Source organism: Antennarius striatus, chromosome 3 (genome assembly GCF_040054535.1).
Source record: "Antennarius striatus isolate MH-2024 chromosome 3, ASM4005453v1, whole genome shotgun sequence".
Taxonomy (NCBI): domain Eukaryota; kingdom Metazoa; phylum Chordata; class Actinopteri; order Lophiiformes; family Antennariidae; genus Antennarius; species Antennarius striatus.
The window spans coordinates 6,138,546-6,162,500 of record NC_090778.1 but is presented as its reverse complement, the minus strand read 5'-3'; the positions used below and the strand labels follow the sequence as shown (position 1 = coordinate 6,162,500).

Below are 23,955 nucleotides of genomic sequence, written 5' to 3'. Positions count from 1 at the left end.
CCATAATCCGTTCTGAGGTGGTGGTTGAGCACCGATTTATTCGACCACCGAAACCAATTTTCCCATAAGAAATAATGGAAAGTATTTTAATCCGTTCTTACCATTTAGAAAAATACCTAAAATATTATAAGAACGTGTATCTAAACAACAATGAATAGGTAATTGTGCACAAGCAGTACATGACAAAGATAAAGCATTATAAACCATTTTGTATAATTTACTTACGTTTTAGAGAGTGGTTGACGGCACTAGCGTCATCATGGAAGGGGAATCCCCTTCCATGATGACGCTAGGTAACGCGCCTCCAGGGGTTTTCTCCCTTCTCTCTCTCTTCCGTGGAGGTGAATCTGGCTGGGCAGTAGCCTTCCTCTTTTCTTTAAGAAGGAACCTGTCCATTGTCAGTTGCTTCTGCTTCAAGATAGTGGAAATGGTTGACTTTGCCATTTCGTACTGCGACGCGAGGTCGGACACTTGTACACCACTTTCATATTTTGCTATAATTTCCGTACGTCTTTGCGTATGCAATTTGCGTACGTGTTACTCCGCTGGCGGTCTGAGTCGAACTGACGCTTACCCGCTGGCCGAGGAGCGCAGCCGAGGAGCGCACTCGGGTCGACTCGGCTAGTCGAGTACCGAAAATCCGTTCGGGGTCCGATACATTTTCTACTCAAATTTTTTAGTCGAGCACCGATTTGGTCGAGTATAGAGACGGTCGAGCACAGAGGTATCACTGTATATAGGTGAGGATATGAATTTGGCTCCTGAATAATATTAAATTGTGGAAAGCCACATAGAGTGGATGCAAAGGGAAACGTGTGTGTGAGAATGTGTATGAATGTGTGTAAAAACTTCAATAAAGTAGATTGCCTATGTGTTTGCATTTCTGAGGGCTGCAGACAGCTGGTAGGGCTCAAAACTCGTGTTAAGTCCATTTGAATGCATTTTCTCTCTGTCTTAGCACGCTGCGCTGGCAGTTTTTATAACAGCATTGAATCACCATTTCCATTTCTCTAATTCTTTTCCATCTTTTGTTGCAGACAGTAGACTTGGCAGTGTTTGACACTTTGCTTGTGCCAGAGAGAGCTGCGTGTGTGGCTGTGTGCATGAGTGTGTGTGGGAGAGTTGCGATTTGCTAATATATAAGCCATGATGGGAGACTGCTGCTTTAATGCAATATCAATTGGAAATATTGAGATTTCTCTTTTCATGTCCATTTTCTAACTTATGATGAGTGAGTTAGGAGGCTCAATGAAATCCCCACCAGGACTTTTCATTTTGCTGCTTTCTCATTGATTCAAATAAGCAGTAGTTTTCACACCGGCAACCAAATAATGTGTTTTTTATTCATCAGGCTTTTGGATTTATGGGACCCTGGACTCAGGAAATTATGCAAAAGAAATGTAAAGTTTTAAGAAGAGAAACATCAAAATAGTGCAAGAGACTTTCTGCAAAAGGAACAAAAAGGTTATTACTCCATATGCAGAAGATGAATGAATATTTAATGTCTAAAAATGGAGCAAGATACAGTAAGTCATAACGTTAAACCTAGATGTTCTTGTATTACATTTTTGAAGTTTGAAGAAATTGGATCTGTGGTGAACAGAGACACTTCATAGTGAAGAAATGTAATGCCAGAAACCTTTTCACTTCAAAACCATTGAATCCAGCCTTTGAGGCATTTTTTCTAGTTTCTATTATGTTCGGCTAAATTATTTTGAAAAAAAAGAAAGAAAAAAAAGAAAGCAATTCCATCAAGGTGAGCTTTGGAAGGGGTGCTTTAGTATTAACATTCATAAGATTATCAATTCGACATTCTAAGTGAGGCAACAAAACTTGTGATGGTTTTTCCTTTCTCCTCTGAGGGGCTTTTGTTGTGGTTGTTCCTTTCATTGAAACCCAATAAGACCTCCTCTACCCACCTCTACCCCATCCTGACTCACTTTATCCCATTAGTGATGAACTAATGGTACCTCTGAACAAAATGCAAGGTCACTGTGTCGTGACAGAAGACAGCTTAGATGTTCTTACTTGGCCGTGGTTTAGAAGTCCCAAGGCAAATGATGGTTTGGAGTCCTAAATCCTTGTACTCTAAAAATAATGGGCACGTCATCAGTGTTTTATTTAATCGTTTGCCTAGAAATATGAAATCATTCTCAAATCCAATTGTGAGTTAGAATTTCTACATGCCCAAATATTAATGTAATCTGTCAGCAAAGTAATGCATTGGAACGTAATAGCCAAGCTTAAATGGATCACTTTATGTCACGTAAAATAAATATCACATAGTGTACAGCTTTGACTTGGTCTGCTAACACTGTGCATGTAGGTCCTCTGGACAGTTACATCTGTTGCCCCCCCCCCCCCCGTGTAAGGAATAGTGTCATCAATAAAGAAACCAGATCTCCCTGCAAGTGACTGCAACGTTATGTCTGTCACTATCGCTTAAGATTTCAAGAGCTCTGAGGCCAAGCTCTGCTGAAGCCAAGACCTGCAGACATGGAGGATTATCACATGCAATGCTGCTGAAATGTTCAGGTTTAAATCTTCTGGCAAAAAAGAATATGAATTGAGGAATTGTGGATGATGACAGATGAGCAGTCTAAGTTTAAATATTTATTTAATGATTTCTTTTTTTTTCAGTTTTACAGTTATTTTTTATTCATCTTAATCTTTACACACTGGCATTTTTGCTACCACTGTGGCTAAGCTGACATGTGAGAAAATATTTGCTGTCTTGTTGCTTTTCGTCTGTAATATTCTATTGCAGGAGAACCTCTGCTGGTAGACCTGGATCTGGAACGTACTGCCATTAAGCATTAAGTGTTTCTTAGCCCCTGCAATGAAACTAGTTACGGCAGAACCTCTCTTGCACGGTATTCTCTGTGGCAAAAAATCATGTAATTTGATTAAATGAGAGGCTGTGCGACCAAAATCTATTTAGCCAACAGTAAATTGGATCAGCTTTGGGTGTATAGATTTGAAGGTTTTAGCAACCTTCAAATCTATGTCATTTTTTCAAGTAGACCATTTGCTTCTTGCTGTTTAGTCTATATGTAAGACTATGTTATGTTATATGTTCTTATGATTAATCATAATCATAATCATAATACTTTATTGATCCGCGAGGAGGTAATCAGTTTTCGTACAGTTACACTGCTCCAGAAAGTACCAGAGAGCATATCAAAGTAAAGAAAAAAAAAAGGAATTAATAAGAGAACCTAAAATAATACACAGGCATGTACAGTATTTATTGTCCGTTTTGATTCTGCCTCCTCCTCACCATCAACAGAGTGAGGAGTTGTACGGTTCAATGGCCACAGGCTGTCATATATTGAGGAAGGATCATCAAAACAGTGGCTTCACCAATGGGTCAAACAACCAAAACTGCTTGCAGCCAAACAATATGATCAGAACCCTTAAGCCCACCCTCCTCCCCATGTCAACCAAGTCTTGGTTCCCTGCACCTCTGACTATCAACGCTCCATCTGGACCATTTGGGGGCTGTCATTCACGAGTACAGGGTGAGCAGAGGAGCAAATTGCTTTTCAATCGATCATATTCCCAGTAAAAGCCACTCCTACCGTCCACTTGACTACTTTCCATTCTATTTATGGAAAATCCCTGCCTCTGACTACTGTGTGTGTGTGTGTGTGTGTGTGTGTGTGTGTGTGTGTGTGTGTGTGTGTGTGTGTGTGTGTGTGTGTGTGTGTGTGTGTGTGTGCGTGCATGCATATTTTACAGGCAGAAGTAGACAGCAGCAGTGAGCTTTCTCTTCATGTTTTCCTCTCCTCTTTTCCTCTCCTACTGTGTGTCAATGTCTTTTACTTATTCTAATAAGTCTGAGCACTACAAGGACCTTCATACTTGTGTTTATAGTTGATATGAAGGTATAACAACTTGCTTTGATAACAGGCTGTCCCTTCATATCTACAGAAAGTAGTAATTATGAGTCAACGAAACATGGGGATCAGATTCCGCTCCATTATCAACAGACCCACAGCCCTCCCCACCGTCACTGAACAGAGCTACAGTCCAACATGTCGTGCTTTTACAGCTCTTTTTTCTTGTATCTATTTCGAGTCTGGTGGCCAGCGTTGAGTCCCACACTAACAGGCGCTACTGTGCAGCAAGCACGGCCAATAATTGCTGGATCCATTTCCTCAGATGCCATGTTTCGAACTAATCTGCCCCTTGAGGGCTTTTGAAAAGGAAGTTTAAGTCTGTATTTTCTTGCTCTGCCGAGCTAATTTTTTTGTTCTTTTTATAAAGAGTTGAATCACCCCTTTGTAAAAATCAAAACAGCTCAAGCTGTAATGGTTTCATATGACAGATTCTGCAGAATTAGCAATACTAGAGAATGAGACAAATGCCCCAGTCAGTTTTCCTTTTCAGACCTCTGAGGAATTAAAATTGTTCTCACATTCTGAACAGAAAAGCTATTTGCTATCCACAGGAAATTAGTTGGGGTCACACTTTTACTTATCTGCAGTAAAGAACTATAACTACTTTATTTGACCTTGACCTTCATTAGGGAAGCATGGTTTTAAATCTCATGCCATAGTTTTTATAGAGCTTTTTCTCTTCTGTGGCTCAACACACTCCAAACAGATAGAACACAAGCAATTGCTCACGTGTGTTGTACATAGATGAACAGATAAAACAGGCATGATCCCATATCACCAACTGGTAACTAAATGCACATATTTATAATGCTGAACAACAGGAAAGTTAAAAAAAAAAAAAGGAACAAGTTGTGTGGGAGGACCTATGTGAAATTTGCATGTTCCCTCCGTGTGTGCGTGGGCTCCCTCCTTCTTCCTCCCACCACAAACAAAATGGAAGACAGATAAATTTGTGAGTCCAAACTGACAGTACTTGTAAATATGACTAGGAATGGTTGTTTGTCTTTCCAAGTGTTACTCTGTCTTGTGATGAACTGGTAATTTGTCCAGGGTGTAACCTGCATTTTGTCCAAAGGCAGCCGTGATAGGTTTCAGCACCCTCGGGACCCCACAAAGGATAGGCAGTCAATCAAACCCGTAGCAACCCGTAGAGGACTCAGCCTCCGCAAGAGGCCCACGCTCTACCAACTATGCTAAACCTCAGAGTGTTCATTTTTTGTGCGTGTGTGTTCTGTCCAATTGTTATTCTCTATATACATAAAACTTCTGTCCAGGCTAATATTATGAGGCAGAAGTGATGCTATGCAACTTCAGATCATCTGGTTGAATGAGAAGTACAGTGGGTCCTCCAATGAGCGACACAGTGCCGTGTGTTTGGTTTTACTGACAAGCTGGATGCTTTATGTCATAACAAGCCATTCATTTATATTAGGTGTGTTGTAGCAGGGAAATATCGAACACATGGTCCCAGGATCAGGACTGAGAAATGCTCAGTCCTGGTAAGAGGGATGAAGAGGTATGACAACCACTCAGCAGCAGGGCTTGTATCCTGTGACAGCATCGTGTCGCCGTCTCACATCCTGATCAAACAAGGCTTGAGACCCCCCCCCCGCCCCACCTCATGTAGTTTCCTTTACTTTTATCAATTTATTTATTGGTTATCATTTTATTACAAATGTCTTTCAGTATCTTTTATTCTAGTGCTAGGCTGATAAGTTTGGTAAAAGCTGGTAATGATGACAGTGCTCTGATATTATGGGCCTTCTTTTCTAACCATCACTCATAAATAACCTTTAATTAATGGAAAACACCTGAATAGACATGCTGCTTCAGGATGTCAGCCTCTCTTCTGCCATTCATTCATTCATTTTCACGTACCGCCGCTGTATCCACCGTAGCGGGTCACGGGAAGCTGGAGCCTATCCCAGCTGACATAGGGCGTGAGGCGGGGGACACTCCGGGCACGACGCCAGTGCACCGCGGAGCTCTCTTCAGCCAACACATCATTAAATTATTCAGCTTAGTTCTATTGAAATAATGTCTTTAATTCAAAGCTGATGTATACTTGTGACAAATAAAGAAACCTAAATGTCCCTGATAGCTTTCCTTTTTTAATCTTACGGCCAAGCACATGTGTTTAAGGATTCTGTTCTAAGATGACTGGCTACTGTGCCAACCTGTGTGCCTTTTTCTAGTCTCTGAATGACTAAGAGTGTTGACTGACTTCTAGTAGCATCTGAATGATATTTTACTCTGTTTTTCAGGTGCACAATCTCTGGCGTGATAAATGTCAACCTTTGAATGGGTCTGTCTTCTCTTTCAAAGGTGAGTTCCGTGTCTTCAAACATGTGTTTTGTGGTTTTCTGTTCCCTGTAGATTTATATAGCACTATGGTTCTTAACGTGGGTTCGATCGAACCCTAGGGGTTCGGTGAGTCGGTCTCAGAGGTTCGGCGGAGACGGAGGTCAAGACACAATGTGTTGGGTGTTTTTGCCAAACATACACGAATCACTGTGTATGTTTGACACATCGTGTCAATTGGTGATGACACGCCCCCCTTAGACATCCCTGGCAGCAGGTGATCACGCTTACATCGATTAGCCTACCTGTGCTACATGGGATTTTGCGCATTCAGTAGTCGATTTATGCCTATCATGATGGTATGTCATCTGATTGATTTCTTAATATTTTAATTCATAGTAACTATGTCTTCGATTTGAAAAAAAAAAGTTTTTACTAAAGAAGGGTTCGGTGAGTGAGCATATGAAACCGGCAGGGTTCGGTACCTCCAACAAGGTTAAGAACCACTGATATAGCAGCTGCTGCTCTGACAGTGGTCAGACTTTATTCTCATCTGTGAACATGCTCAAAGTCCCTGGAAAGCTATAAAAGAAAACACATCAAGTTAGTGTTAAAAAGATGTATTGCAATCTTGATGTGATTTAATGTTGGGCTCATGAAAGCTTAGACTGAAAAATAGATTACTTTCATCTCATGTTTTAGGTAACATTCAAATTGTAGCTCTTTCATTGGTGATGTTAAGTAAGTTTGATATACAAATGATTTCTAGTTTAGATTTTCTGAGACTCAGCTGAATGAATCCCTATTTACAGCCTATCAATTATTTTGTTTTACTTTTTTTTTTTTGCAGCCTGTTGCATGATTTTCTGTACCTTTGCACTCACTTTCACTGCCCTCCACTGATTTTCTTTTGTCAAAGAAGTAAATAAACAATCCAAGCTGGTCTCAGTTGCCTCGGAGCCACAAAGTCAACTTAAGGCTATTTGTGAACAAAAAAAACAAACAAAAACAAAAATAACGCTTGTGGACTCCTTAACTGCTGGTTTTTGCTGCTGCAGATTATCTTGTGTCTAACATCTTAAATCAGTCATTTGCATAGGGTTGTTGAGGAAAGCATGTCCTGTTTCCATGTTGGTATGACACTTTTTGTTTCTTGTGGGAGCACTACATCACCAATGCTGCATCTGTGTATCTCAACCAGGAGTTACAGCCTTGGATTAGATACCGGCATTGTAGTTACTGAAAATATTGGGATGAGAGATTAACCCACCTCCACCTCCTCCCTCAGGCTATGATTCTCCATCAGTTGATGGCTGCTTTACTGTTCCCAAGAGGCAGCACTGCTGGGACAGAAACACTGAGCGATTCCTCACTCTCATCCAATGCTTCACCACATCTTAGCATTCTTATAATGTAAAACTAAATGCTGTTAGGTTATTTTTCCCCTATCTCTCATTTCTTCCTCTCCACAGTGTTTAAAATTGTTCCTTTACGATTGATCAATGTTGGACTACAGCTACCCGTAGACCAAATGTTTACAGCAGACTGCTTCAGGAGATGTCACATCATAAGTAAAGCAACATTCAAATTCATTTCTCCAGACTTGATGGAATTAATTTCTGTGGTATTACAGAGAATATTTGAATATGAAAACACCTGAAAAAATTTGATGAAATAATATTCACTTCAGCAAATACTCTTCTACCATTTATGCTTTTTATATTATAGTATCCTTTAACTTCTTGCTCTCTCTGTTCAGTGTGGCCAATGCTGGCTGCTGCTGTTTGCATTATATATGCGTGATCACAGCTGAATGGAATGTTAGCCAGAGAGATTTCTCTCCCTGGTTAATTCTATGTTCAGTGTGACCTTTCTCAGTGAAGCCTCAGCAGCTGCCCATCAGTTATATATAATATTCATATCAGCCTACACCACACAGTGAGGGACAAAAGGTTTGCCTTGTAACCTTTACCGAATAAATGCTAGTCAGAGAAGGTTAAGTGCACTGAAATCCATCCCCAAGTCCCGCCTCCCAACTCAAGGAAGTTTTATCATGGACTGTCCAAATTGCATCAATTTAATTAATTCTCTGGAGTCTCTAAGAAAGACCATTTAATAGAGTTGGAATACATATTAATCTACTGGCAAAGGACAAATTAAGGTTGTATGTGACTTCTTGCATGCATTGTGTGGACTAGCAAAACCACTCCAAGTCTCAGCTCTAAATTCTGATGGTCTCAGGTTTTTCTTTATGGGTTGTTCAATGTAGAAATACAGGAAAAGATATTAGTGATATCACTGAAGATATTTGAGATATGTACAACATCTCTGCAACATGTCAGCACTTCTTAAACTACCTTACTATAAGTTTCATGATTTTGTGTTTTACCAAAAACCATTAGATTAAAAAAAAACAGCTTTTTGGCACATGTAGGTAATCAAAGAATAGAAAATGAAGACTAATTGCCTTCAAACACAATAAATTGCTTCTGCTCTATTTGTTGTTCACAAGTCTCCGCTAGACGTTTATTCAGAAGATCTTACAAGATACCATTGCTGCCGTGTTGTACTTTTTGCACTTGCTGAATGGGGACATGCTATCTAAAATCACACACCAGACCATTGTTGTTCAGCCAGGGGTTTATTCAGTGTAAATAAAAAATCCACAAGTCTTTGCTGAGGCAATTTTACACAGTGTCTACACAAAAATGGCTTTAGATATGATCAGAATGTAAACCCAACATGTTTGTTAAATGGATTTATAAAGCCAGAAGTGTCAATTTAGCATTTAAGACTTCAGAACATAATTTCTGTTATTTTCTACAGGAAGTTATTGGCTGAATATTTAATCATGAGGTAAATACTGTATTTGTTTTTCTAAAGATGTTCATGCATTTTAATGCAAATACTATGATAACTTGCTCATTGGGCTGCATGGGAGCCAACAGAGGCCACCCAGTTGTGGGACTGATCAGTCTGTTTAAACTGTGTCCCTCCATGAACATATTTCTATGTCTCTTGTGATTTTTTTGGCATATAGCTGCTACATCGTCAGCTGAATGCCTAAGAAAAAGTTGTATCCTGTTATTTCATGTTGAAAACTACATCCCTAACATAGGGTAGAGAGACTATCACTTCCCACTGGGGTCAGCGGGAAGTGACCCCGCTGGGGTCACTTCCCGCTATTTTGCTATTTTGGATGAAAGTGTGCACCAAATGGCATAAATTATAGGACAGCTCTTCCTGCTCTTTGGCTGAATGAAAATGAAAATTGTTCCGGAAAGTTTTGAAGTTACTTTCCCTGAGTGTAATGTTGAATGTGCAGAGGACTTTTAATAGGGTAGCTTCAGCCAGGAGTCACACAGACTGTCCCTCAGGGCCAACAGGCCCACAGCCATGCACTCCAAGCTTCCCTGCTAATGCACTACTTTATTCTCTCTGTCTGCCTCTGTCTCTCTCCAACACCTCTGAGCAGCCAGCATTTTGTTTTCATTATGAGGAAGAGGCATCGTTGGCCCACAGCCGAGTGATCCGCGATGGCCTGTTTTCCAAAAAAATTAGATAAAAGGGAATTTATTAAAGTTAATTACAGTCTTTACAGGACAGATGCACATTCAGTTTGGTTTAGTCCCCCTCCTAGCTTTTTCACACTATGTTTTTGTGTGATTAATGAGAACATTGCCACTAGAGAATCTCTACCCTGGGTGACATTTAGGCCATGTCCCATTTGAAATGATTTCTTGTCATCCCATCCCAATGTTTCAGGAGGGAAAACATTGTTTAAAACTTATTTTAATTCATGGAAGGAAAAATAGGCCTTAATGCACTATTTATCATTTAAGTACTTTAATAAGTTAATATACATGAGAAGAGGGTTGTTTTTTTTTACTGGATCTGGCAGCATGTATTGGCAGAGACAGAGGGTGAAATGGGTTTCAGCCGTGTGTTAATTCTAGTCTACAGCTGCATTTGCAATCTTTTAAGGTAATTAGAGGTTGTAATGATGAAATCTTAAAGGCCTTCCTGTCTGCATTCATGACAGTAATGACTCTGAATCATAACATGTCATCTCCAAAATTACATCCTAAATGAAGCAGTTGAATAGATATAAAAATGTTTTTTTTTGTCTCCTTAAATATTGAGTTTTTGACTTAAAATAAAAGAGTGGAGCTGGAGATCTAATGCTGATATTAAGTTCTAGATGCTCCATATATGGGTGTGGTTTAGTTTTAAATAATTTTCCTGTATATTTGCAGCACCATCAACCTACCACTGTAAACTTATGAACTTCTGTCCCTGAACTGTCACATTTCAGCAGCATATGTTTACAGCTGCTCTCTGATACTTTTACCCTCAGGTAGTGATGAGAGAGCCTGAAGGAAGCATTGAGGCCTTCTGCCTTCCCTGTGTGACATTTGCTAGCATTAACACTAAAAATAGATAAAAGAAAATAAATGAAAACTGTACGCAACTACTAAATGATTAGCACAAAAGATAACCTTTTAATCACTGGTGTACGTGTGTCTTTGTGGAGCGGGATTTTCTACAGTGAACATAAAGAAAACCAAAGTGTGGAGGAGACCAGACATCCGGAACACACTTTGTCATTGTCTCCCGTTACCCCGAGATCAGCTGTCCCCAACCACTAATTCTTATGATGGTAATTATTATTATTTGATTGAGTTGTTCACCCTTTTATTGGAAATGATCAGTATTTCTCCTTTGTTGAATGCACTGATTGTAGATCGCTACATTTCAAAATAAACTTCATTAGTGCAGTCACTTGAATTGAGTTTTTCACATGATTATTTCTAACAATTTTGTTTACAGAGATGTTGATTATCAATTTAAGGAAAAAAGGTTGTTTATTGTCTGTTGATGTCTGCAATTTATCAGCAAACCACTGCGGATGATTTATTTTTAGACTACAGCTGTCCTTGCGTCATTAACGGTTATTGAGCAAATAAAGACCAGTCCGTGAAAATATTGTCTTAGATGAAACCGCTCAAAAAAGGTTGGGGACTGCTGCTTTACATCACATCTCTTTGTTTCTGAATATTGAAAATATTCACAACAAGCTGTTAAAAGATGCTGCCAGGATAATAAAGCATTACTCTGACTCTGTCGAGGATTCATTCTGTGCTGTAGAATAAATGCAAGATTAAGTGTGACTAGTTACTACTTTACATTTGACATGTCTAATACATTCACCGTGCAGCTCCAGAGACTGCTGCCGATTTAGTCACCGTAGGTAGGAACTGGTAATAGAGAAACATCTCCACCTTAGAGAGCACATGTTTCTCAGTGAGAATATTTTCTCACATGATACCATCTCATATGCTTCATACAAACTGGTTGGTTTGTTATTTTCTGTTATCACCAGACACTATGGCAGTGCTTACTGTTTATCTCCAGTCGGATGTTTGCTGCTAGTACTCCATTCTGCTTGTTGTAGTTTTGGAGGCTGGGTTTGTTGATGGGTGGTGGAGACCCAGTAAGCATGACTAATCCAGGGATTTCCTGTATAGTGTGTACAGCTGTCCTTTACGCCTCACACCTTCTTGATGAGGTCCTGACGCCCACTGCCTTGCACACCAATGAGGACAGGAAGACGGTGTGATTAGGTGGAGGCGTTGAATCCTGAAGTCACGTTGAGTCAGGTTTAGATTATATGGGACCCAGTCTAGAAAGTTGTGCAAAAACTGTCTTAGTTGCCAGTTTTTCTGATGGTTCCAGGTGAGAATCGTCTCCTATGGCCCAGAGATGGCCATTTACCAGCAGAAAACTGTTACACCATCATCAACGGTGGCTCAGCCCACCCTCCTCTTCTTTATTCATCCTGCAGCTGGACTGAATTGGACTAGGGTAGCACTGTGTATGGCTCACTATTGCGTAGCTGCTTACACTGCGTATTGTGTCTGTATTTGTTTCAACTCTTTGATTTTTTACTCATCAGTACATTTTGCATTTGCCACATTTGCACAGCAGACCACACAATCTGCTAAGTTGTTTAAATTAGTTTTTACTTGTGCTTGCATCAGCCATGAGCACACTGTTCAGATCTTCTGAAAATTAACATCCACTAAAATATAGAGGTGAAAAAGTGCATCATTCAGGTTAAATTTAATTAGGGTATAGTTTTACACAAGAGAAATACTAAAATGCAGTTACCTATTTGTATTTAATTCAGTATGGCATACATGGGCTGAACTTCCACACATTTTTATAGGAAATGCCCCACTACACTAAATAATGGAGTTACTTCATGACTTCTTGCCTCATCAATGCAGCTCTGGACTGCTAAATTTCCTATTTTAGTTCCCACACTTTCCCCTCATTTTCCTATGGTGCTATGCTGTTTATAGTTAAATTTCCAGTAAGATCTGACGAAGTGCTGCAATCATGTTTTTTCTCTCCCATATTGCATTGCACTTAACTGTAGCAGCACACCGCTGTATGACAGTAAAGCAGCAGGAACTCTTCAGAAGTCACTGTAAATTTAAATCAAAGTTTGACACCGTGGGAATATCAAGAGCTCCACTCATCTGTTTACTGAGCTGAGACTCAGGCATCATGCATTAGAAAAACCAACAAATACATCTCTGAAGATAGGACAATCAAAATTAATTCAAAATTAATTTATTTTTCAAGGAAAGAACCTGTAACACACGCTGTCATTGTTAGCAGTGACTGAGGCCACAGTGGTCATTTGGGCCATTGGTGGAGATTTGGGCTGATGATGGAAACATGTGATCACATTTAACTTCACAGTGTGTGTTTGCTGTTGTAGCTACTGACATCCAGAGATGAACTAATTTAACTTTAATGCTGTCGTTTTAATTTTGACATTCATAACAAAAATTTTGAAAATAATGAATGAGAACAAACAAAGCCTTTCGTTTTCCATACCAAAGGAGAATATCTGAATTTAATGGGACTGGTTGGGAACATGTGTTAAAGATTCAATGCTTGTATGGAAAAAGAAAGTTATTGTTGCCAAAGACACTTTGTGGTGCAGAGAAACACATCAAAAGTTAAAGATTCAAGACTCAGATCATGTCCTGAGTCTCTTGTGTCTCACATTGATTGTGTCTCTTCCCATCAATTAATAAACAGCAGTGACTGATAACCTCACCAGTAGACACAAAAGCATTCATACATCTTTTGCTTTTGAAGCTTTTTCTATTAATTTATTTTCCTGATGCTCTGTTTTTTCTCCACTAACTGCTCAGGCATAAATTCTGGCTCATTTATTGTTTAATGTTAGCCAGACAGCTGGTTGCTAACGCTGTGGTTGGTTTAGGGTAGAATGACTTTAACAGCGCTGCAAATTTGCTAAAAATGCTCTGTCAGGACGTCACCACAACTGACTTCCATCATACGAGCGGTGAGCTATATGAAAATATACATTTTAACATGATTTACTCATCATGAAAGGAAATAAAACTTGCTAAATGTTTTATTAATGCCTATATTTGTTACTTGTCAGCCAGTCCCTGTTTAGTTACACACATAAGGAATGTGGTGTAGAATTTCTCTGAGTAAACCCTCAATGTTTGGAAAAAAAAAGTGTGAAAAAAGAATTGACAAAAAAGTGTTAACAGGTTTATTGCTTTGTTGGCCTCTTTAGCCCCTTTCATTAAAGTCTACCAGTAGGCCCAGCTCCATCTGGTTCTCTTTTCCACTGTGTCTTGTAGAAAGATCGGCCCAGTGAAGCCAGGCCAGAGTAAATCTCGCTGTGCTGACTCTGCCTTTACTGCACAGGATTCAGACTCACACCTCCATGTTTCTTTTTATTGTAAATTTGAGACCTAAGAATCACTTTCTTCAAACACTGTGAGCTTTCAGGTCTCACAGCAGCTGTGGAACTGTGTGTGTGTCTGTGTGTCTGTGTGTGTGTGTGTGTGTGTGTTAAAAATTTACATTTATCACCGTATCTGGGGTACAATTAGCTCAGTATATATGGTGTGAATGTGTGTGCAGTGTTACTGAAGAAGCGAAGGAGTTTTACCTCCTGATCTGAGGCTGCAGAATCACTGCACTGGAATGTTAATTGCTCTGACCGGTCGGCCTCACAGATAACATGCAAGGCCACTTTTAATAAAGCAGAGATCAGAAAGTCCCTCCATCACGCCCCACTGGCCACAGATTGGAGGTGTGTGTGTATCTGCACGTGTGTGTGCGTGTGTGTGTGTATGTGTGTGTGTGTGTGGGTGTGTGTGTGGCATTAGGAGTGGTGATTCTGGAATCTCTCATCCTTGCTTCGTGCCTTTCTCCCACACATCTCATTGTCTCATAACAAACAGAAAAACAGCAGCAGGGCGTGAGGGGATTCACAGGGAGACTCAGAGCGCATGGATTATTAAGACTGGAGCTCCAAGGTTTTGAAGTTATGCTAATGAGAAGTCTTTTGGTGCTACAAATCTAATGTCATTTGAATCATTTCTTGGCCCATCCCTTCTCTTCTGCACCTTTCTCTGTCTCTCTTCCTTCTTTCTTTCATCCTTTAGCCATTACACAAGAGTCACTCATTCAAGGACGCTGCACTTGTGTTGAAGCCGTTCACTTGCTGTTTACGGAAGGTAATGGTGGAATAGACAGCAGCCACAGTAAACCAAACGCAGACCTCTGACTGGAGGCTGAACCTCCCACATGCAACTTATAATAAAGATGAAACATTTTACATTCACTAAATCCTCCCCCATTTTTCCGTAGAACACATAAAATATAGAGATCCCTCTGCATCCCCATGATGTTATGTTTTTATGGATGTATTCACAAAATCACCTCTTTGCACCCAACACAACAGAATCACAACAACAAGTGTTGATCATAAAAGTGAAATATGTTTAAGCCTGGAAAAATGTTTAGAAAATACTTTCGATTCTATTAATATTTAAAGTTGGGTTTGGTAGCATTAAATAAACCAGCAAGAGCAAACAAAAATTTCAAAGTATCTTCCCTTCAGCACCCTTATAAAGCCTCTCCTCTGAAGCGCATGAACGTGCGCTGCCTCACAACTTAGAAACTTCAGCTGCAGACGTTTGTGAGTGTTTGCCACAGTCAACAAGCTCTTTTAGCTTTCTTTGGGCTAATAAATACATAATAAACAACCAAGGTCATAAACACAAACAAAACAGACAACAGGTCAGTCTGTGCTGATGTCTGTTGGAGGCTCTTTTGCAAAATATGTGCACGTCTAAATGCAAGTTCTACTCTGCTAGTTTATATTAAACCAAAGCTACTTATGCAACTTCTGTTTTAATGGCTGAAGCGTCTTTGAGCACTCTGAACCACAAGCACAGCGTCTGAATGAAGGAAAGATAATCAACACATATAAAAGTGTGATTACATCAAAACTGGTAATTTGCAAAGGTTAAAATCAGAAAAATTAGATGGGTTTTTGAGAACATGAATAAAACCTAGCTGTTTTCCTTGCCGTGGTATGGCTGTTATTTCCTCATGGTATTTGCTGTACTGTTAACTCTTTCTGTAACCAGAGGTTGAATGGACAAGTCAAATAACAACAATACAAACCCTGTTTGGACTATACGACCTTCTATTGGTTCCAGAGAGTTAATAAGCTCCCCCATGTTTGATTTGGTGCTCACAACTTATTGTGGATCAACAGCACTCTGTCTGCTGATATTGATTTATATGAAAGAAGACAGGGGTTATACTGACCGTGTGCAATCCCAGGATAATTATTCACTGCAGGAGACTGATCAATGATGTGTTATTCTTATTATTTCCTTTTTAATATATGTTCATTTAATCATGCATTTTGTCTGACTGAATTTAAGAAGCATTTGTCTCAAGTGTTACTAATGTCATATAATAGTTTGATCTCATCTCCCAGTTTGACCTGGTTTCTGGTAACTTTACAATGAGCGCAGGAGTCATGACATCATACAGAAATTAATTTTGGGTCTTATTTTGTTCCAACTGAGAGCAAAAAAAAAAAAAGATTAAAAAAAACACTTCAGTGGCTGCAAGCATTGAAAAAGGGCATGACTCATTTTTTCTGAATGCTGTAAAATTTTAATAATTTACTATCCTACTATGTAGGCAGAAAATGTGTGTAGCTCATCAGAGTGGTAAAATGATGTTCAAGTTGGAGACTTGACGCTAACTTTTGTTTTATTATGTCAACTCAGTGAGAGTTAGTTAATCTGTTACTCCATCTGTCCAACAGCAGTCCTCTTCTTCTTTTCCTTTCGGCTTTTCCCTTCAGGGGTCGCCACAGCGAATCAATTTCCTCCATCTAGCCCTGTCCTTTGAATCCTCTTCTCTCACACCAACTACCTTCATGTCTTCCCTCATTACATCCATAAACCTCCTCTTTGGTCTTCCTCTAGGCCTCCTGCCTGGCAGTTCAAAACTCAGCATCCTTCTACCAATATATTCACTATCTCTCCTCTGGACATGTCCAAACCATCTCAGTCTGGCCTCTCTGACTTTATCTCCAAAACCTCTAACATGTGCTGTCCCTCTGATGTACTCATTTCTGATCCTATCCTTCCTGGTCACTCCCAGAGAGAACCTCAGCATCTTCGTCTCTGCTACCTCCAGCTCTGTCTCCTGTCTTTTCTTCAGCGACACTGTCTCTAGACCAAACAACATCGCTGGTCTCACCACAGTTTTGTACACCTTTCCTTTCATTTTAGCTGAAACTCTTCTATCACACATCACACCTGACACTTTCCTCCACCCGTTCCATCCTGCCTGGACACGCTTCTTCACCTCTTTTCCACACTTTCCATTGCTCTGGACTGTTGAGCCCAAGTACTTAAAATCCTCCACCTTCTTGATATCTTCTCCCTGTAACCTCACTCTTCCACTTGGGTCCCTCTCATTCACACACATGTACTCTGTCTTACTGCGGCTAACCTTCATTCCTCTCCTTTCCAGGACAAACCTCCACCTCTCTAGCTTCTCCTCCACCTGTTCCCTGCTCTCACTACAGATCACAATGTCATCTGCAAACATCATAGTCCATGGAGATTCCTGTCTAACCTCGTCTGTCAGCCTGTCCATCACCATAGCGAACAAGAAGGGGCTCAGAGCTGATCCCTGATGCAGTCCCACCTCCACCTTGAACTCCTCTGTCACACCTACAGCACACCTCACCACTGTCTTACAGTCCTCATACATGTCCTGCACTGCTCTAACATACTTCTCTGCCACTCCAGACTTCCTGATACCATACCACAGTTCCTCTCTGGGCACCCTGTCATAAGCTTTCTTCAGATCTACAAAAACACAATGCAGCTCCCTCTGGCCTTCTCTGTACTTCTCTATCAACAACCTCAAAGCAAATACTGCATCTGTAGTACTCTTTTTTGGCATGAAACCATACTGCTGCTCTCAAATGTTCACTTCTGCCCTTAGTCTAGCTTCCAGTACTCTCTCCCATAACTTCATTGTATGGCTCATCAGCTTTATTCCTCTGTAGTTGCCACAACTCTTCACATCTCCCTTGTTCTTAAAAATGGGCACCAGCACACTTCTCCTCCATTCCTCGGGCATCTTCTCACTATCTAAGATCCTAAGAACAACCCAGTCAGAAACTCTACTGCCACCTCTCCTAGACACTTCCATACCTCTACAGGTATATCATCATGGCCGACTGCCTTTCCACTCTTCATCCTCTTCAATGCCCTCCTCACTTCATCCTGACTAATATTTGCTACATCCTGGTCCACAACAGTCACCTCTTCTAGTCTTTGTTCTCTCTCATTTTCCACGTCCATCAACTCTTCAAAGTACTCTTTCCATCTTCCCATCACACTACTGACACCTGTCAATAGACTTCCATCCCTATCCTTAATCACCCTAACCTACTGCACGTCCTTCCCATCTCTATCTCTCTGTCTTGCCAACCTGTATAGATCAGTCTCTCCCTCCTTACTGTCGAACCTAGCATACAAGTCATCATTAGCTTCTTGTTTGGCCTTTGCTACCTCTACCTTCACCTTACGCTGCATCTCCCTGTACTCCTGTCTACTCTCTTCAGTCCTCTCAGTGTCCCACTTCTTCTTAGCTAACCTCTTTCTCTGTATACACTCCTGTACCTCCTTATTCCACCACCAAGTCTCCTCATCTACTTTCCTTCCAGATGACACACCAAGTACTCTCTTACCTGTCTCCCTGATCACATTAGCTGTAGTTGTCCAGTCATCTGGAAGCACCTCCTGACCACCCAGAGCCTGTCTTAACTCCTTCCTAAAAGTCATGCAACACTCTTCCTTTTTCAGCTTCCACCATTTCGTCTTCTGCTCTGCCTTTGCCCTCTTGATCTTCCTCACCACCAGAGTCATCCTACACACCACCATCCTATGCTGTTGGGCTACACTCTCACCTACCACTACTTTGCAGTCACTGTTCTCTTTCAGGTTACACCGTCTACACTAGATGTAGTCTACCTGTGTGCTCCTACCGCCACTCTTATAGGTCACTCTATGTTCCTGCCTCTTCTGGAAGAAAATATTCACTACAGCCATTTCCATCCTTTTTGCAAAGTCAACTACCATCTGTCCTTCTGCATTCCTCTCCTGGATACCAAACCTGCCCATCACATCCTCATCACCTCTGTTTCCTGAACCAACATGTCCATTGAAGTCTGCTCCAATGACAACTCTCTCACTTCTAGGCATGCTCTGCATCACTTCATCAAAGTCCGACCAGAATTTCTCCTTCTCCTCCAGCTCACATCCTACCTGTGGAGCATACCCGCTAACAACCTTGAACATCACACCTTCTATTTCTAGCTTCAGACTCATCACTCTATCCGACACTCTTTTTACCTCCAGGACATTCCTAACAAACTCCTCATTCAAGATAACTCCTACTCCATTTCTCTTCCCATCTATACCATGATAGAACAACTTGAACCCTGCTCCTAAACTTCTAGCCTTGCTACCTTTCCACCTGGTCTCCTGTACACACAGTATGTCTACCTTCCTTCTCTGCATCATATCAACCAACTCTCTACCTTTTCCTGTCATAGTTCCAACATTCAACGTCCCTACTCTTAGTCCTATACTCTTGGTGTTCCTCTTCTCTTTCTTCGAGCGAACGCACTTTCCTCCTCTCCTTCTTCGACCAACAGTAATCCAATTTCCACCGGCGCCCTGATGGCGGTCGTTGTTAACCCGGGCCTCGACCGATCCGGTATGGAAGTCATAGGTCCAACACACGTTTAGAATTTCAAACTGAAAGAGTGAAGTTCAAGCAACCTGATAAAGTACTCAATGACTGCAATGTGCTCACAAGTGCATTTTTGATCTAAATGTTTAATAATATGTACAGATTGTTCTGTAATTTCCGGCACTTGTTATAATGACAGATGAAGTCCAGAGATGATGTACTGACCGACAGCAGACGTAACTATTTTCTGCAAGCATTCCATCCATCCATCCATCCATTCATCCATCTGTGACCATGAAAAGAATATCACTGTAGGAAATAGGAGAACCCAACATTTTACAAAATACAGTACTGTCATAAATTATGAAGCAAAGCACTCACTTTCGAGTCAAATTAAAACTAGACACTTAATTAAGACAAACTGGAAATCACAATGGCAGAGCAGAAACCACAGCTGTAAATCACAAAACAAAATGATAGTCAATAAAGATATTCACCGATTGGACAGAAGCACTGGCAGGAAGAAAATGTGCCAGAAGCCTACACTGTTTTCTGTTTCAAGACTGAACTTAGTTCGATGATTGCTTTTAATTACTTTTGAGATTGGTACTTTTGTTGTTACCAAACCACCACTCTGACCTTTAGTGTAACACACACATTAATAGAGATGAGCCCAGAAACACTCAAGGTTGAGATTAGTCTTTGGGTGAAACACTTCAAACACCAAGAGACATGAGAAATTGTGAAGGACAGTCAAACTCAAAACAAAATTTGGACACATAACTCGGAAAGAGTTACTCTGGTGAGCCTTCACACATTGGCACCAGGTTCGTGGGCCATGGGATCTTGGGCAACATGGTTGATTTCTTTTGCATTGTCTGAAAGAAATGGCAGGCTACTGCAGCAATGAGAAATGAAGCAACATACATTTATTAAGTATCAAGATGGTTTACGTTATTTATCTATAAGGAAAACTCAGGCAGATAGTGAAGAGAGGGATGATCAGTGCCCGGAGTGCACCCTGCTTCATTTCCCGGGTCTTCTGGGATAGACTCCAGTAACTCCACGACCTGCGTCAGCAGAAAAAGTGGGTATTGAAAATAAGTGAATAAATGAATGAATAATAGTTGTCATCAACATGTCAAACTATGTTTAAAATGATTGAGAATGCAGCTTGAACTGCAGTCATTATGCACCATGAGGGAATTTGCATTTAAATATGCAGCTGTACAGTTTTGTTTTAGTGTGTGCAATGGTGCAACGTCGAATTAGCTTTTCTTTGTCACCCTCTTGTCGCTGTAATTGTTGAGTACCACAGTGAGAACAAGCCTCAAGTACATACGTTTTTTTTTTCAACAAGCTAAACTGTAAAGTGACATGATGAACAATTATCTCCAAACATGGCTGTGAATATGAAGAGGGGTTTATATGAGGAATACATATCATGTCCGATATAGAATTATTTTTGAATTATTATATTCACAATCAGACTTTTACACCAAAAGAGGTGACTCAAGCGAAAAACACAATCTTCTAGCAAGCAGCTCCATCATTTGGGTGTAGTGCGTCAGTGATGGATATATAATAGATACAAAAGAAAGGTCTGGGTTTTGTTCATTTTTTCATTCCCCCTGATACATTATTCAGTTCTTCGCTCTCTGATCTGTGGCTCCATACTTTTTTCTTCAACAGAATCAAAATGTAAAACTGTCGTTTCCAGGGGCATATTTGGTTTAATTGGTGATGGCTAACAATTTCTCACTTCACTGACTCCCACTAAGGGCCCACAGTTAGGCCCTGGGTTCTAAAGAGACCACACACGGAGGTGGAAACAGGAGGTGGAGGCCAGCGGAGTCTCTGTTTCACAGTCACTGAGCTGTGCCATCCATTTCAGGTGGAGGTCTGGTTGTTTCAGCAATGACTTTATGGTCTAGACCAGCGGCCCCTAACCTTTTTTGCGCCACGGACCAGTTTCATCTAAGACAATATTTTAACGGACCAGCTTTCATTTGCTCGATAATCATTAATGATGCCAGGACAGCTGTAGTCTTATAATAAATCATCCACAGTGGTTTTATGTAAAATGCAGACATCAACAGACAATAAACAACCTCTTTTTGTCATAAATTGATAATCAACATCTCTGTAAACGAAATAATTGTAATAAATACTTATATTAAAAACTCGATTCAAGTAACTGCACTATCGAGGTTTATTTTGAAATATAGCGATTTACAATCAGTGCATTCAACGTAGGAGAAATTCTGATCATTACCAATGAAAAGGTGAACAAGTCAATCAAATAACAGTGACAATGATGAGAATTAGTGGTTGGGGACCGCTGATCTAGGGGTGACTGGAGATGTCTGGTCTACTCCGCAGTTTGGTTTTCTTTACGGTCACTGCACAAAATCCTGCTTCACAAAGACAGGAGGTTGGAAATGGAAACAGGGTTTGCGATACTTTTTGGGAGATCTCAGGATAATCTGTCTTGACTTTTATCCAGAACACTGGAGCGGTTGTGGGCACTTAATTTAGGGGTACCTGTCACATGACCGAGAGCTGTCAAGCGGGCCAGACGCATGCATTCGTCTGTGCGGAATTACGCACAGACGTCACTTTTTGAAATACAACATCTTTCAGACTCCGAAATAAATGAAACGGAAGTAATGCAAATTATTTTTTCTTTCTGTGCGGCCCGGTACCAAATGACCCACGGACCCGTACCGGTCAGCGGCCCAGGGGTTGGGGACCGCTGGTCTAGACCACCAGTAAAGATGGACACACTAGACTGTATTTGTTCAGATTGTGTTCCATGGTTCTAATGTGAAACATGTCCACTAATGACAGTTTTAGTGACTAAATACATAGTATGAGATTGTGATACACTATATCCATCATATGCCAAAAATGATAACATGGCATGAAAATACAGAAAATGTGAATAATATGAAAATTGAGAACAGGATGGTGATATTTGACAAAATTTTTGCACTTCCTTTACTTACTTGGAACCACTGGAAGCAGAAAATTATTCACCGCACAATCTGTCCGCCTGACCCAGACTGGTTATCAGACTCATCTCATATTGTGTGGCATTCACTGGTGCCGTAAGATTGCTGTTATAACGCAGTGTACAGTGAAAGGGCCAGTCTGGGAGAAAGTTGAGCCATAAATGATGGGGGAGGTTCACAGTCAGTGGCCAAGAACAGAATTTTCTTTCCTTTATTAGCAATTTCTATATTAATGCTCATTCTATCGGTATTCAGCTGTGAAAAAAGGATTTGATATAATGTATTGCATAAAGTTTTAGGGTAAAGAAAAAAGAATAGAGGTGTCATGCCCTCTGAATTCCGTGCTTATGGCGAAGAGTTTTCATTAGAAATGGAGCCAAACTAAAATTAGTGTGATGATATTCTCTGGGCACATTTCCCTAGCATTTAAAAAAAGCAGATATCCCGCAGGAAACTGATGTAGATACATTTCAAATATACAATATGAACAATGAACAATGGATCTGTAGTGGTCTAATCACACCTCGACCTCTAGATCACGGGTCGGCAACCAAAAATGTTCAACGTTTCATATTGGATCAAGGAACTTAAATCAGATGTCTGGAGCCGCAAAAAATTAAAAGTCTCATATAAGCCTTACAGAATGCAAACCAGGCTGTAAGACAGCACATCCAGGAGAGAATGGCCCCACATGACTCCTCTGCTGTAAGATATTTGGTGCTTTAAGTTTAACTACCATTGCTATTTTATTGTGTTATGATTTTTTGCACTGACAAACTCGTTGAAATGGTTCCCAAATGCACCTCACATATCAATGATCACTCTTTGTAAATAATCAGCGTTGAGTGTGTGATCGTGATGCGCGTCTCTGGACTCTTTCAAAGTTACAACCCCTTTTGCGACCCTCTCATATTGGGTGCCCCATGTGTAGCCACTGAAATCAGGTGGTTGGTGTTTATTCCTTTGTCATTTAAACACTTCAGCACAGTCTCACAGATGTAATCCAAATGTTTTTGGCCTTTGAGTGGTCTTAATTTCATCATTTGTTCTTGCAAACAAATGACCCTGGGCATCAAAAGAAGAGGAAGGAAAAGTTTGGAAGTTTATTAGTGTTCCTTTCCTGGGATGCAGAGGGAGAATCAATAGTTTTTCATTAACTTGTCATCCGCTGGGGGATATCTTTGTCACACTGGTACAGATATTAACCTGACACAAACTCTCTCTCTCTCTCTCTCTCTCTCTCTCTCTCTCTCTCTCTCTCTCTCTCTCTCTCTCTCTCTCTCTCTCTCTCTCTCTCTCTCTCTCTCTCTCTCTAGCTGTTTGATGCTCCTACCACAGGTGTATCAGATAATAGCAGTGGAAACAAATCTATGAACGTATAAATTTACTTTACTGATATCTGTCAACAACCAGAAAAGAAGTTTTTTCAACTCGAATTTTACCATTCTCCCTAGTTTTAAATATAGCATTAAACCCATTGGACCTTTCTGCACAGCTCAGTGCGTTAATACATTTATTTTGTCACTGACAGAGATCTGTGCTATCTCCGTAACACAATGTTGCCAGTGTTAGTGACTGACCTTGCTCCT

At 40.5% G+C, this 23,955-nt stretch overlaps 1 protein-coding gene across 2 annotated transcripts in view; it reads left to right on the top strand.

The window, feature by feature from the left end:
* arvcfb (ARVCF delta catenin family member b) overlaps nucleotides 1-23,955 on the top strand; it is a 239,866-nt gene that overhangs the window by 46,418 nt on the left and 169,493 nt on the right. For both annotated transcript variants that reach the window (XM_068309951.1, XM_068309952.1), the window contains one exon: nucleotides 6,167-6,227. The gene's annotated coding sequence lies outside the window, so the exon portion shown is untranslated. The remainder of the gene's footprint in view (nucleotides 1-6,166; nucleotides 6,228-23,955) is intronic.